At 49.3% G+C, this 15,711-nt stretch overlaps 1 protein-coding gene and 1 pseudogene across 3 annotated transcripts in view; both read right to left on the bottom strand.

Annotated features, from left to right (window-relative positions):
- Window positions 1-15,711, bottom strand: part of ACSS1 (acyl-CoA synthetase short chain family member 1) — a 61,772-nt gene that overhangs the window by 22,995 nt on the left and 23,066 nt on the right. The gene's annotated exons all lie outside the window — the stretch shown is intronic.
- On the bottom strand, window positions 1,387-15,383 carry LOC307107392 (FMR1-interacting protein NUFIP2-like; annotated as a pseudogene). Its single transcript has 3 exons — window positions 15,342-15,383; window positions 1,667-2,484; window positions 1,387-1,409 (listed from the first exon to the last, which is right to left on the bottom strand). The product of its transcript is annotated as an FMR1-interacting protein NUFIP2-like (transcript).

Below are 15,711 nucleotides of genomic sequence, written 5' to 3'. Positions count from 1 at the left end.
TAGGATAGAGGCCTGGTGCACGGGTGGGGGCCAGCTGGTTTGCCCTGAAGGGTGTCCTGGATCAGGGTCGGGTTCCCTTGGGGCGTGGGGCGGCCTGAGCGAGGGGTCTGTGGTGGTTTGCAGGCCGGCCATGCCCCCTGGCAACCCAAGTGGAGGCCTGGTATCTGGAATTTATTTTCCTTCGACAATTGAAACTTTGTAGCCTGGAGCAGAGCCAAGCCTCCTGCTGCTCCCTCCGGGCGGCAGCCATTTCTGTGGCAGTTAATTCACCTTCTACAATTGAAACTTTGTAGCCTTAAGTGGGTGGGCCCGGCCAGGGTGTGCGGAAAGTTTTGCTTCCCCTGTTGCCGCCGGCAACCCTGGCCTGCTCTCTCAAGCTCCATTCTGCCGCCATTTGTTTGAATTTGTTTACCTTCTATAATTGAAACTTTGTAGCTTGAGTGGAGGCTTAGGCCTGCAACGGCTATTGGAAAGCTTGGCTTGCTCTGTTACCTGGGAAACCTTGCTCTCTGTGGCTGTAGCCATCTTGGATGGGGGTTAATTTGCATACTCGCCCTGATTGGTTGGTGGGCGTGGCTTGGCTGGTGGGCGTGGTTTATGTAGCAGAGTGATGGTTAATTTGCATATTACCATTTTATTAGAGAGGATGACTTCCTAGTAACAGTCTCAGGGCCAGCAATGGGCTCATGTATAAGTAATAAACCCCACTGATTCTGGAAGAGATCCCTCAGGTCATGCTGGTCTGTCTGAGAGGGTAGATCCACGTGTGCTGTGCTCAACAGCACAGTTTGCATATTTGAAGGGTAGATGAAAAGGCTAGACTTAATTTGTTCAACAGCTGCTGAAATTAGACTCGTGTCTTGAAGAACTGAATCAGTCCCAGAGGAGATGAGTGTTAGCATATTAGCAACCGTAGTTAGCAGTGGCTGAAGCCCTGGAGAATGCACACTTCATCAGTCCCTGCTAAAACAGAGCTATTAGAAAAACTGGCCAAGGTAACAGATTTCAGCACTGACACAGGGACCTGGGATAACCAACTTGAAGACAGGGTTGAGGATGAAGAGGATGAAGATGAATGTGGTGACACAGAAGAGTTCTGTACAGTTTTGTTGAGGTTTTCCTTAATTTTAGTTGCATAACTTATTTTAGGCACTATTTTAGCCCTGCTGTTGTCCACCGGAAAAACTGGGGGAGGTTTAAATAGGGCCCAAGAGTCCTCTTTGGAGGCAACTGCAGAAGCATGCTTTCCTCTGAGCCAATCATCAAACTTTTTCTGCTCACACCAGGTTTAATATCAGTTTTTCTGCAACATATCATCCACAGCAGGTTTTCCTCGACTTGTTCCTCCAGGCCCAGTTTCATATTTCAAGATGGGCTTCAAACCATCTACTCGATTTCCCTCTTGCTCACTGTCATCAGGATTGAGAGTTTCAAGTCCCTGTTTTAAGGTTGAGACACTGGTCTCTTGTTGCATTATTTTGTCTTATACTAATATATATATATATATATATATATATATATATATATATATATATATATATGCAAAGTGTCCCCTCGGGGGACCGACCGCTTGCTCGCTTTAATGAGCGCTGACCACCAGGGTACGGCGTGGAATGAAGGAAGGCCTCTATCGACCCTGATCACCGGCCAGACCTAGGGACCCTACCTGTGCAGAATTTCGTGCACTGGTCCTCTAGTAAATTAAGTTTTTCACAATCCTTGGCACTATTGCGCCTAGCTTTCCTTTTGTCAGGAATGGTATACCCACTCTCAGATCCACTACCACCATTACCTGCTCCTTTGCCCATATAACCATTAGTAATACAGCCGGAATTATTTGTTACAACACCATTTGGAATTACTACAAGATCACTCTTATCTACAGAGTGGTTCTCTTCAGATTTCTTTTCATACGTCTTTCCATTCTTTTTTGTCTATACTGTTTTTCTGAATAAAATTTCTGGTTTTCATTCCTGCTTTCCAAAAGGTGCTGGTTTTTACCGTCTGCTTCAGATTAGTGTCTACAACTTGCTGGTCACCACCGAGGACCCTGGCAATAGGGTTGGTAGCTACATCAGAGCCCAGCTTCTTTAAAGATATTTCTCTTTCTCCAGCATTACCATTTGGTTCACCACAGCCTGTATTCCTCTTTGGTGTTTCCTGGTGCTGCTACAGGGCGTGTTTCTGCTCATGTTCCAGCTGCTTCAGCTGGGCGTTGGGGCAGCTAGGATCTGTGCTGCAGGTAATAGTGAGGCTGCAGGTGAAGGTGGTGGTGATGGCGGTTGTGGCTGTGGCTGTAGAAATAATAATGGTGGTGGTGGTACAGCCACTTCTGCTGCTGTTGGGCAGATGGTAGTGGCTGTGATGGTGTTGAGGTTGTGGCTGGGACTCCTGGCTGAGGCTGTGGGCTGCTGTACCATCAGGATCTGAGCTTGCCTTTCTTGTTTTCTCTGATTCTCCAACATATCCCCTAGTAAGAGCTGACTGAACAAGTCAGGAAAGGGTGGAAATTCCAGGAGGAACTAAGCCTACAGGAAAGAACCACATAAAAGGCCCAAGACCACAGTTAAGAAACTGGTCTGCATGGGAAAGATCCAAGATGGCACTGGCAACCCCTTCCCAAGTGACCTTTTGACAAGCTCCCCTTCATTGGCGTGCTAAAAATCATGCCCAGCGTGGAGACTTAACAGGAATGAGACGTGACGTAGGGCCAGGCATGTTCCCAGCCTGTTTAGAAGCTGTGCCTACTCCCCTGCAATTCCTAGCTCTCTCCACCCTTTTCTCAGAAATCCTCACCCCCTGAACCCACCTACCTGCCACCAACCCTGTAAGACTCTCCTACTTTCTTCAAGTCGGAGAGAAGGTGTTGTTAGAGCATAAGCTTGCCCTTCTCTGTGCCTCGATCGAAGAACAAAGCTTCTGCTCTGCTTTACGGAATACAGTCTGATTCTTCCTTTGTGAGCAACATTGGGCAGAAGGGCCCTACTGTGGGGTCTCTCACTGGCAAGGGTTTGGTGACACTCTCTCTGGCTGGGGCAGGACCACACCCTTTCCCTCTGCGGTGCTGTGAGAGGCCCCGAGCAGGGCAGCGGTGGCCTCCGCGACCAGCAGTGGGCCAGAGGTCAGACTCTCCTCCAAGTTCTTTCTGCAAGGCCCCTACAAACATTTTCACAGCTCCCCTCCGTCCAAAGGGCCATCGAGGAAAGGGCTACGGAGAAGGATAAAACTCAACAAGAGGCTGCGCAGGAAACTACAGCAGAAGGAAAATGAAAGGTCCCCACCACGGGCAGGGACCTCCAGGGGCTTTTGCTTCTTCCCACAGCCATCATACAGGAGACCAGATGAGAACCAGATCCCAAGCGCCCTCCCCGCCGCCACGACCAGCTACTCCTGCCCAGGCGGCTCCGGCATGCCTCTTCTGTGAGATTTCATCTTTTCTCCTTAAAGCTTGCGGAAGGAGGACAAAGGTACCTTTCATTAGCACCCCACCCACCACTTGCCAAATGTTATGATGTAAGAAAGAGAACCCCAACATCTCCCAACACGGAAGTCCCCAGAATCCAGGGGCCAGAGACACGCCGACTACATCCAGGGGAGGAGGCTGGGATGGCCTGCGACAGTGCTGAAGCGGCAACTATGGCCAATGACGCGGAGAGTAACCTCAGGTTCAGGGCAGGGGTTATGGCCATAGCTCTGGGCAGTGCTCGAGGGAGATGGAGCCGGAGTGTGAGTGACAGATCACTGGTGCTGAGATCCAGTCATCCTGCAGGCCAAAGGCAGCAGTTTGCAGTCAAGAAACAAATGTGAACTGTTCCAACAGAGAAGCCTGCGTTAGTTTCTATAGCAACTGCACAAGCACGGGAGCTTACCTTTCTCAACTGAGATGCAGCAGGCGCCACCCACCTTGTGTAACTGTCACAAGCATTAATGAGAAGGATCACCCACCTGGGACCCTGCCAAACCTTCAGTAGGTATTATCTTTCCCACCAGATATCTTTGTTTGAAATCATTTTCTAAAATGACTAAAATCAGCTAACTCACTTTAGTGAACTGCCAAGATGTTAATAATTCCTTTCTAGAAATCATGCGCTGAGTGGGGCATCAGACAAGGAAATGAGAAGGAATGTTTCCTCCAAGAGCACAGTCTGACTGGGGAAATGAAGGTACACGCACGAGAGTGTGACGCGCATTACCATCTCAGTGTGGTGACACACCGCTGAGGCAGCAGGGAGAGCCTTCTGGAAAGCCTGGCTGTAGGGAGGAGGAGCAAGGCAGCAAAGGGGAAACGAAGGAGTGAATGTTCCCTACAGGGGCACATGCCGCCTGGCTGTCACAGCTGGGCAATTGACCCATAGCCCTGGAGGAGGGTCTGGAGACCACCCTGAGGGTTAAGGGGACTCAACATGTGCCCAGGGGCTGGAGCTGGAGCTGGGCCTGGGGGAGAGGCACAATCCTGCTGCATCCAGAGGAGAAATTTCTGATCAAGAATTTGATCCAGGTATATCTCTAAGCTCACTCCCCTTCCTATCCACTCTGCCAAAGCCATAAACCTCAACGTCAAAGGAATCCTTGAAGGTCAGAAGGTGTGGCCTCCCCGGGGTTTAGAAATCTCATTGTAACATTCTTTTTTGTTGTTGTTGTTGTTAATCCTCACTGAGAATATTTTTTCCCTTGATCTTCAGAGAGAGTGGAAGCGGGGAGGGGAGAGAGAAAGAAATATCAATATGAGAAAGATACATCAATTGGTTGCTTCCCACACGTACCCTGACCAGGGCTGGGGATAGAACCTGCAACACAAGAACATGCCCTTGACCAGGGAATTGAACCCACGACCCTTTGGTGCAAAGGTGGACGCTCCAACCACTGAACAACACTAGCCAGGGCTCACTGTCACATTCTTGATCACAGCAGGCCAGCCTCTGCTTCAACACCACACTGCTGGGAGTCAGACCCTCAGAGGGCTGCCTCTTTGTCACTTCAGCAGAGAAACAGTCTTCCTAAAATTGGACCAAGATTTGTAGCTGTTCAAATCCCACCCCTTGGTCCTGGCTCAACCCTTTAATACTGCCTGAATAATTCTAATTTGTCATTCAATGATAGCCCTTTAAAATCCTGAATACTCACCACTATCCCATGAAGCCTTTCATCTCCCAGGCTCTCTCATTCAGTCCTCCATGACCCCACTTTCACTCTCTAGATACCTCCAGGTTATCATGTGTACCCCACATTCCATGGTATATGCCCATGGTACTCAGAATTTAGGTACCCAGATCCCTGACCTCAACTCTAACTTAACCATGTAAATTAAGAGCATATTAATATTTTAACACCTGACACAGGTAGCTCAAATTCAATGGGTTCACTAATCCCCCCCATCCCCCAATACATGGAACAGCTACTCTTTAACCAGTGCTTTCCTACATTGATTAGAGAATTCTTTTAAAGCAGACCTTCCAGATTGTCCATTTGTCCCTATATAATTCTATTTCAATTTCTACTCATCTTTCCAGCTAACCCATTATTTTTTGAGCTTGGATTTTCCATTTTTAACTTTTGCTTTTCAATAGCAATCGCCTCCAGACTTAACCCATTGGAAAATATGGTGAGCGAACCTAAGTCTTCAAAACATTAAAAAAAAAGTTATTAAAATGATCTTGTTATTCCAAGTACTCAAAGATTGTTCAAAGGCATGTTTTTGGATACTCCTGCCTTCTCGAAGACTTCCACAAACTGAAATGCTACTGCTTCTGTGTCAGAAGGGTAACACAGCTCAGTGACCAGAGCTTCGGGCTGCTGCTGCAGGAGGCACTGGCTGCCTCCTCGCCTGTGGTCTCTTTCCAAGGACGGTTATGCACAACTTTCTGAGAAATGATCGCACTAAAATGATTTAAAATTATATTTTCAAGTGCAAAGAGAAATATGACACTTATTATCCAAGTACTAAGCAAGATATCTAAACTTGTCTGCCATGTAGACTCCTCGGGGCCAAGGATTCAACCTGGGCATATGCAAATAATGTCACCAAATACACAAATGTGGCCTTGTGTGCATGGTGCTTAACACCAGTAAAATGCCAACTGGCCTTAGGGGGGAGGAATAAGACCTTGTTTAGCTAACTCTTAAGCATCAACTGGGAATAACATCCTATCCTAAAGACATAATTTGACTATAAGTATTTGTAATCAGTATGATACCTGCCCCAGCTCAGGTGGTATAAAGGCACCCCGGGTCCAGCTAAGTCCAAAGCAAGACACACTGAAGTGGAGTTCAGAAGAAAGAGAAAGAAATACACCAGCATCTATTTATCTGTTTTTAAATAAAGCTTTTTTTTTTTTTCATGATTACTATTTGAAAGTATCTTTCCTTCCTAGCTCTTTCCTGATGACAGCCCAGGGAGTTAAGATAAGCCATGTGTGTGATCTTGTATTTAAGGGAAATGCATGATTTGCTCACTTTCTAAAATCACTCTGGCTCTTAGTGGTCATTAAATAAACACCAGTTATCTGATTTACCTCTGATGTACCCACTGAGTACAATTTACTCAGGCAGAGACTGGGGATTTATTGCCTCCTTCCCAGTGTCTAGAACTGAGCCTAGCTCATTCAAGATACTCTATAGGTATTTGCTGAAGTAATGGGAATAGCAGGTAAGCCTGAAACGACAAGAGCCTGGCAGGCCCAGGGTCACTTGAGCTTGTGCTCTAACCATGACCACTGTCCACCTGCAGATGCCTTCCACCTTCCGAACCGAGAACGGGCAGGCGAGGTTTGCCATCACCTCAGTGTCACACTGGCCGGTAAATGTCCTGCCCCTTTCAGAGAGCAAATAGAAAGGACCACCACCACTAATAAACCAACTCACGGCTACTTTTCTCTTCATTTTCTTCTGCCAATAAGAGAATTAGACCCAGGTCATTGTGTTGATATGTGAGTAGAAGGCCTGTGACAGACACAAAACACTTCATGGACAGTTATTTCTCTTCTCTACGCCGAGTGCTTACAGGGGAAGGGTTAACTCGGTAGTCTAGATGCAAACAATTGAAAGAACTGGCTCATCTTCCCCCGGGACACTTCTCTAGAATTTGCTATTCTCTTCAGCAAACCATTTCTGAAAGACAATGGTGGTGAGAGAAGAAAGGACTGGCTTGGGGAAGCAGAACACAGAGGAAGGACCTAATGCACACAGGGAGAACATGGAAGGCCAGGCAGGGCATGGAGACGGCTCATGAATCGCCTCTCAGAACTCCCTGCCTGCTGCAGACTCCTCTGATCCAACATTACGGTGGCCACTAAATCTGATGTAATGGTGATGGAATCTGCTCACTCTGCTATTTACTGAGAGAATAGAAGAGGCTCAGGAAATTCAGCTGGATGGGCTCATAAACCAAGTACCAAATTCCTCACACATCATTGTTTCACTTCATGACAATGGCCTTTAGTAAACAAAAGTTGCAGTGAAATATAAAGCAGTCACCACACTGAAAAACAAAAAGCTCCCAAAGCTGCTATTTTCCAAGGAAGGCCCCAGACATACTTAGGCTTCACAGGACCCAGGATCTAGACTGCCACTGGTGATGCCGGGTCAGCCAGTGAATTGGGGATCACTAGGGCAACCTGTTTTCTAAATTTCTTAGAAAAAAATAAATGTATTTTCCTTGAGGCTTTGCTATGCTCTGTAGAAAGTACTGGACTCAGAGTTTATCTCTCAGGCCAAACATCTGACCAGAGATGGGGTCCCCACTCCAGCTCCCCATATCCCTAGAGCCTTAGCTGTCTTATCTACCGAATGGCCTCAGGATAAGGCCCACTTCCAGAGGGATTGTGAGGACTGCTATGGTCTGAATTGCTGTGTCCCCCCAAATTTACATGTGGAAACCTTAACCCCCAAAGATGATGGTACCAGGAGGAGGGGCCTTTGGGAGGCAATTAGGCATGAAGGTGGAGCCCTCAGGAGTGGGATTAGTGCCCCCATAAAAGAGGTCCCCCAGAGCTCCCCTACCCCTTCCACCATGCAAGGACGCAGTGAAAAGGTGCTGGCTGTGATTCAGGAGGAGAGCTTCAGAATGTCACCATGCTGGCGCCTGAACGTGGACTTCCAGACTCCACTACTGTGAGGAATGAGTTTCTCCTACTTACAGGACCCCAGTCTGTGGTGCTTTGTTATAGCAGCTGGAACCGACTGAAGACAGGGATCAAATATGAGGTCCCCGGCACAGTTATTGCAGAGAGTGGCAGAAAAAGAAGTGTAGTGAAAATCGGTGCCTCCTTCATAGAAGGTGGGCACCTCCAGTGCCTGTCCTCAGGAGGAGGATGAAAATGCCCATTTGGTTTTGTGTACGTTGCAAGTACTGTATCTGTGCTATTCACTGACTCAGAGTGAATGAGCCTCACGAGCATGTGAATGCCATGCGTGAAGCCCTCACCTACATGGCCCACCTGCTGTGTCCCTGTGGCAGGGGCTACTGGGAAGTCCTCACCTTGGGGAGGGCGTGGATCTGAAAAGGGTACATCATCCACAGCCTGCAGGTTCCTGGCACTCACTCAGCCTGTGGCCTGTGATTCTGAGAGGCTGGAGGGAAGACAGACAGACCCTCCCCTCCCTGCTCTGTGCACCCCACCCATCCATCACCCACCACATCACCCCACAGTCTCCATCTGCAACCCCACCTCCTCCAGCCACAGCTGCCACCCACTAAAGCACAAGAAACCTCCTCTCCAGGCCTCCTCAGCATCGAGGGGGCTGGCTCCGTCCCTGGCCCCCATGTGTTACTATCCAGAGCACCCTCCTCCTATCGGCCTACCCCCCATCATAATTCCTGCTCATGGGATGACAACAGTAACTGCTATTAAGTGCATGTCCTGTGCCCAGTGCTGCTCTGAATCCTTTGCACATCCATTTAACCCTCACAACAGCCTGTCATCACCCCACCCTCAGTTTCCAGATGAGGCACACAGGCTTTCTCACAGCTCTTCAGCTGAAAGGGTTAGGCCTGGCTCCAAGGATCTTGTCTCAACCAGTTCCTCTATAACCCTCAGCATCAGAACTGCTCACTTTCTATGGCAAAGGTGCTGGACTTCAGGATTTTTGCCATCTGCCACCCCTGTTATATATGTAACATTGTATGTGTGTGTGGGGGGGACATTTTTAAAATATATTTTTTATTGTTGATAGTATTACAGATATCTCCAATCGCCCCCCCCCCCTTTAATATCCTCCTCCCAGTCCCTATTTCCCACCCCCAGGTCTTCCCTACCCTATTGTCCGTGTCCATGGGCTATGCATGTAAGTATATAAGTTCTTTGGTTTATCTCTTGGAGGGGGTATTTTTATGTAAATTTATGTTTTAATATGTTTTTATTGATTTCAGAGAGGAAGGGAGAGGGAGAGAAAGATAGAAATATCAATGATGAGAGAGAATCATTGATCGGCTGCCTCCGGCACGCCCCCTACCCGGGATCAAGCCCGCAACCCGGCACATTCCCTGACCGGGAATCGAACCGTGACCTCCTGGTTCATAGGTCGATGCTCAACCACTAGCCACGCTGGCCGGGCTGTGTAAATTTATTTTCAGAATAAACTAAAGGCTCTGAACCTGAGGCTGACCCATTCAAAACGGAAATCAGGAAGTGTTAAAAGTCTGCTAACTGCAGTCACATCCAGCCTTCCTTGTAATCAGGAGGAAGGAGAACTGGGGTGGGGGTAGCCTTTTCCTTCATAACTCAGTGTTCGGTTCCACACTCAGGACCACCTGTCCTAGGGTTGCCTCCCAGGGCGTGTCCAGGTCAAATGCCACATCGCACGTCTTTCTCTCCTACTCTGACACAGCCTAGCATGTCACTGGCCTCTGGACAAGCCTTGTGGAATGGAAGTAACCATAAGACTTCAGAAAAGCTCTGTCCTCCTCCCTAATTAATGCCTAATTTCCGGCTGGGCCCATGGCCCCTCTGACCCCAGCAACTGGCCTTCAACCAGAGTCTTGTCCCCTGAAAAGACGTGCTTTCCTTTCTAGAGCAAAGCCCGCTCGTATCACTTGAAGGAGGAGCCAGGTTCCCATGCTCCAGGGGCGCCTGCAGGCTGGCAGCCTGGACAAGAGACACTGGTGGACCTTGGCCTGGAACCCGGCCCGGAAAACAGCTGGTGTCCTGGCCGGACATTCACCCCCTGCCCGGCAGGCTTGTTTACCTTCCAGGAAAGCCACAGACGTGATGGTCTTTCCCGGGCAGAAAATGAGAGAGGATGTTGGTTTTAACTTAATAAATACATGCACTTTTCCCTGTGGTTAAAGGAAAACATGCCACAGAATGTTGTCCGGGTCCCTCTCCAGGTTTACATGCCCACGTGCGATCTGGTGGGTCTCTACTGCTCCATGCAAGTCCACTGGGCCACACCAGCAACGACAAAACAGAGCAAGTGGGCTTGATGCCGTTGTAATCAACTAGTTATTAGCAACAGGAAAGGAGCAAAGGGCAGGCCAGACATGAGCAAGTTCCCTGCAAAACACTGGGGGAAGGAGACTGGACAAAAGGAAGACAGACGAATGCCCAGTAAAGTTGGGGGGACTAAAGAAGGCGTTTGCTGTCAATCACACGGGGGAGGTGTGTGTGAAGATTCAGGATCTATAACCCCATCAACAAAGGAGTTTGCTCTCTTGTGCTCTTGGCTCTCTTGGAAGTCATGTGACTCTGGGCTTGTGGGCTCCTTTGCTCCTGTTCGCCTGCATTGGCCCACACACAATGGACTAATGGACAGCAGCTAGCCTGATGCTGAACTGGACCTGGCTCCCACATGCAAAGGACACTCTGGACAATGGCTTGGCTTCTAGCTTTGTTGAAACCCCAGCTACACTTCTTCTATGACGACCTAAGGGATATGGGTCTTTGGAAATGCAGGGATTTAATTCCACACAAATAAAAGTCACTCGTTCTCCCATGCGAGTCCCAGAAAATTCTTTTCTCAGAATATCGTAAGAAGTGCTAGCCCCTCTTTCCGCCCACCCTCCCCCCCCCCCCCCCCGCCAACACACAGTGGGGAAGAGGATCCCCCATTTCGTCTGATACCAGGTTCACACGGAAAGTTTCAGAACAGACACAGATGGGGGTGGCTCTATTTCTCAGGCTTTAAGGGGAATTCACAGAGCCTTCGAAGTGAACCCCCGAAGGAAAGTAAGTAGGGCCAGTTTGCTCTGGCAGGCACAGCCACGTGGGTGGGGGTCCAGAGGGCACACTCAGTGTGACCGCCTCTGGCCCAGGTTGTTTTCCTGGCCTTTGGGTCGCAGCCTGGAGAAACACAACACTGCTAACAAGAATGACTCATGTAGTCCACTGTTGTGCCAGCAAATGTTTAACAACCAACATTCCCAGGGAAGAAAGCCCTGATTTCTAGCATTTGCCAATTATCGTCGTGTAAATAGTCCCACTACGTTCGATTTCCAGCTACCAGCATGACTTCCTGAATGACTGAGCCAGGACTTGGGAAGAGGAGCCCCTATAACACCAGATCCAATCCTGTGGGCCTTCAGCGCCCCCAACACAGCCTGTGACTCCCCACTGAGACTGGCCCTAAAGGCCATTACAACCAATGTCTTCCTTCACAAAAACAATCATTGTTAATTATTTAATTCACTTTATTTAATAATTACTCATTTAATAATAAATACATAATTGCTAATAAAAAAAAACAGTTGTTTGGGCTTCCAGTCAAAATGGCGAAGTAGGTAAATGCTATACTTGCCTCCTCCCACGAGCACATCAAAATTACAACTAAACTACAAAACAACTATCATTGAGAACTGCCGGAAGTCTAGCTGAACAGCAGCCCTATAACTAAAAACACACAGAAGCAGCCACATAGAGACTGGTAGGAGGGGCAGAGATGTGGAATGGGCAGTTAAAAAGAAATCAGGGATATCTCAGCTGTGGAGGTCCCCCCTGAGGATAGAAGAGTCCCAGCCCCACCCCAAGCTCCCCAGCCCAGGGTTTCGGTGCTGAAAAGAGAAGTCTCCACAGCTTCTGGCTGTAAAACCAGCAGAGACTGTGGTTGAGTGAGACAGGGGGCCTCTTTTTTTTTTAATCCTCAACCCAGGATTTTTTTTTTCCATTTATTTATTATTATTTTTTTATTTTTTTTTTGAGAGAGAGAGTGGAGGGGAGGGAGAAGGGGGAAAGAGAGGGAAACATCGATGTGAGAGAGACACATCGATTGTTTGCATCCCTGCACACGCCCCAACTAGGGCCAGGGATTGAGCCTGCAACTGAGGTGCGTGCCCTTGACCAGGAATCGAACCCACAACCCTTCAGTCCACCGGCTGACACTCTAACTACTGAGCCAAACCAGCTAGGGCGATACAGAGAACATTTTGATAGCTTCTGGAAAGGAAAGGGTAGAGAGAGGGGTAAAAAGGTGAACGGATTGAGAAGTACAAATTGGTAGTTAACAAAATAGACATCGGATGTAAAGTACAGCATAGAGACTATAGTCAATATGTAATGACTATGTATGATGTCAGATGGATACCAGATTTATCATAGTGATCACTCATAAGTTATATACATGTCTAATCACTATGTTGTATAACTGAAATTAATATAATATTGTATGTCAACTGTAACTCAAAGATAAAAAATTAGTTAAAAAAAGAAAAGAAAACTGGCCTCGCTGGTGTGACTCAGTAGTTGAGTGTTGACCTATGAACAGGAAGTCAAAGTTGGATTCCTGATCAGGAACATGCCTGGTTGCGGGCTCAATCCCTAGTAGGGGGCATGCAGCAGGCAGCCAATTGATGATCCTCTCCCATCATTGATATCTCTCTCTCTCTCTCTCTCTCTCTCTCTCTCTCTCTCTCTCTCTCCTTTCCTCTCTGAAATCAATAAGAATATATTTAAAAAGAAAACTGTTCACTTGGAAGGAATAAGAGAAACATAATGCATACCTCTTTTATTCCACTCCCAGTCACCACACCTTTTTTTTTAATTTACTTTTGATTATAGTTGACATACAATATCGTATTAGTTGTAGATGTACAAAAGCATGATTAGACATTTATATAACAAGTCACCTTCTTTTCCAGGCCACATGGCCCTGTCCCTGGGCTTAAGGCACTGAAATTGGGCTTCCACAGGCTCCACTCCCATCTTCCAGGTCAGAAGCAGAAAGCACTCTCAGGTACACTCCCTGCCAGGCTTTCACCTGGGCCACTGTAGCTGGCTGTGCAGCTCGGTCAGCCCGGTTCCAGGGCACTAGCTCCCCGTACTCCAGAGCGCTCCCAGGCCTTGCACCACCCTTTTGCAGTTCCACAAAAGTGCCCTCATTTGCACCAGCTGCTAACATGACTAAGACTTCCTCGTGTGAAACATTAGACTGGAAAACTATCCATAATTTAGGTGTAAGGGTTAGAAAAATAATGGGTGTTGTAATGTGAGGAAAAAAAAACAATCCTTTTGGAAAACAGCCAATGCACCTACAACAAGTATAAATCGTGACTGACCCACCCTGGGTGGAAGCATTTAGTTACAGGTAAAGCCTGGAGCCTAGTAGTTAGAACAGAACTTGAACAGCTGTGGTGCACAAAGGAGGGGTTCGTCACTTGCACTGGGAGGAGGGATGACCAGACCCCGGCCAAGCAGCCTGGGACCGGAGCAGGTACAGGCCCAGTCCCCCAAGTGAGCCTCTCCCCCTGTGCTCAGAAAGTCCCTCGAGGAGGTTTCCCCGCACTGCAACCATCAACCACCCAGGCATCAGCTGGAATTGGTCCACAAACCCACCCTGCCTGCAACTGCCATGGCCTTCTCTCTACATCCAGGCCAGCCTCCCAGGGGTGCATCCGCCACCTCAGATGCCTCACATCCAGCTGTGCAGGTGCCTCGGGTTGCCCCAGGTAGCTGCATGCAGGAGCAGTTGCATGGTTGGCTGCTGTCTTGCTGCCACCCAGTGTGATCAGGAGAGGCTGGGCTTTGCCTGGAGAGGTTCCACTGGCTGCAAGAGGCAACTGAGCCAGCATTACTCGTGGTTTCCTGACCCTTAGACCAAAGCCGTAACAATGTGTTTGAAAGCTCAGCAGTGTCTGTGGGTCTCGTGAGTCCATTCTGATTGCCCCAGAGGGAAGGGCTGGAGTCTGCCAGATGCTGCTCCTTGGTGGGTTTGTAAGCACCTGGTATAAATGCTGTTTCTGCTTAAAAGAGTGGCAGTGACTTCCCTTTTCTGCAACTAAATCCTGACAAATACTTTCTCGCCATGTGACCAGAGATGCATTTGCACATGCGAATCCCCAGGCCCCACCAGGAGATCCTGGCTCAGGGCCCAAGCAGGGTCTGGGTGTTGCAGACTCGGGCACACCTGGGCTGGATCACACTGCTTCAGATCCTGCCGAACGGACACGTCACTCAGGCTCCGGCGTGTTTGGAGACCACAGGGAACTCCTGAAAACGTTTGCATCAGCAAGACCCTTACACCCTTTTCTAAATTCCATGTCCACACTGCATAAACTCGATCAAGGCTTCCCCGCAAGCCGCCTTCCAAGAAGAACCAGCAGGGGGAAAGGGGCTGTGACAGCCCAGACAGGGAGCATGCGGATCCTCTCATGTGCCAGCGGCCCAGAAACCTCGCTCCAAATTTCTAAGGGGAAGTTTAACTGGGTTTGTTGACAGGAAATTGTCAAGCCTCTCACCCACCCCTGCTGTCACCACAGCAGATGGGATCCAAGACCGCCACAGGGAGGGCCAGGAGAAGGATGGCGAGGAGCGAGAGAGGGACAGCACCTGTCCTGAGGAGCACGCAGCACCCACCACTGTCCCTTCCTCTGGTGCCCACAGCGATGCCCCCTTGCCTCCAAAGCACCCCGAAGTGCAATGCCACTCGAGCATGTGTGCTTTCTCCCTGTCCCACTATAACACCAGGACTCCACAGCCCAGCCTCCTCCTTACACTATGCCTTGTCCCTCCTCCCAGCGACCTGGAGCCCCTCGTGCTGGTGAGCCCCCTCCTCCTGAGCTGGTATTAACACTTCATGTGTGTCTGCTTCTCCAGGGGGGAGGGCGGGGAGGGAGAAGGGGAGGGCAACATCTGGAACACATCGCCCTGATCAGTGAAAGGGCATTTTATCTGCACACAGCAGGTTCAGGCTCTGCACACAGGCCTCGGAGCCTGTCACCAAGTTAGTGCTCCTTGGGAGACTCAGGTTCCTCAGCACAGCCAACAAGCCAGGCAAGGCTGAGTTCAAACCCTACTTCTCACCCTTCCAGCTGGGTGAGCTTGAGATTTCCCGAAGCTCATTGGGTGTCAGGTCCTGGGCTTTAAAACCAAGGGCCACCATGAATATGAACTAAGATCATCAGTGTGAGCACCTACCCAGGTGACCAGGGGCTGCCCCCAGGCCAATGGGTCAGCCATGGCTACAGGAGCACCAAGGGCTGGGCTGCCCTATTCCCAGCCTGGCTGCGAGGTTTTTACTGCAGCCTTCCCCAGATTCGTTCCCGGTGGCCCTGGTCCCGGGCAGGTCCTGATGGGGACCAGGCACAGGGCATGGTGGTGTGACCCACAGTGAGGCCCACAGCACAGCTAACCCCACTGTCTTGAGCCTCCAGAGCAGAGGGGACACACAAACAGGAACAACAGAGCACCGTCCCGGAAGCCTTAGCTCCCGGTGCCAGCTGCAGCACAGCGTGTGCCCTTCCCCACCCACCCCGGAGCACAGGCAATCCTACCCCCACCCCCCCCA

The sequence above is a fragment of the Cnephaeus nilssonii genome, assembly GCF_951640355.1.
Source record: "Cnephaeus nilssonii genome assembly, chromosome: 11".
Lineage (NCBI taxonomy): Eukaryota > Metazoa > Chordata > Mammalia > Chiroptera > Vespertilionidae > Cnephaeus > Cnephaeus nilssonii.
This window is presented reverse-complemented; position numbering and strand designations above follow the sequence as displayed.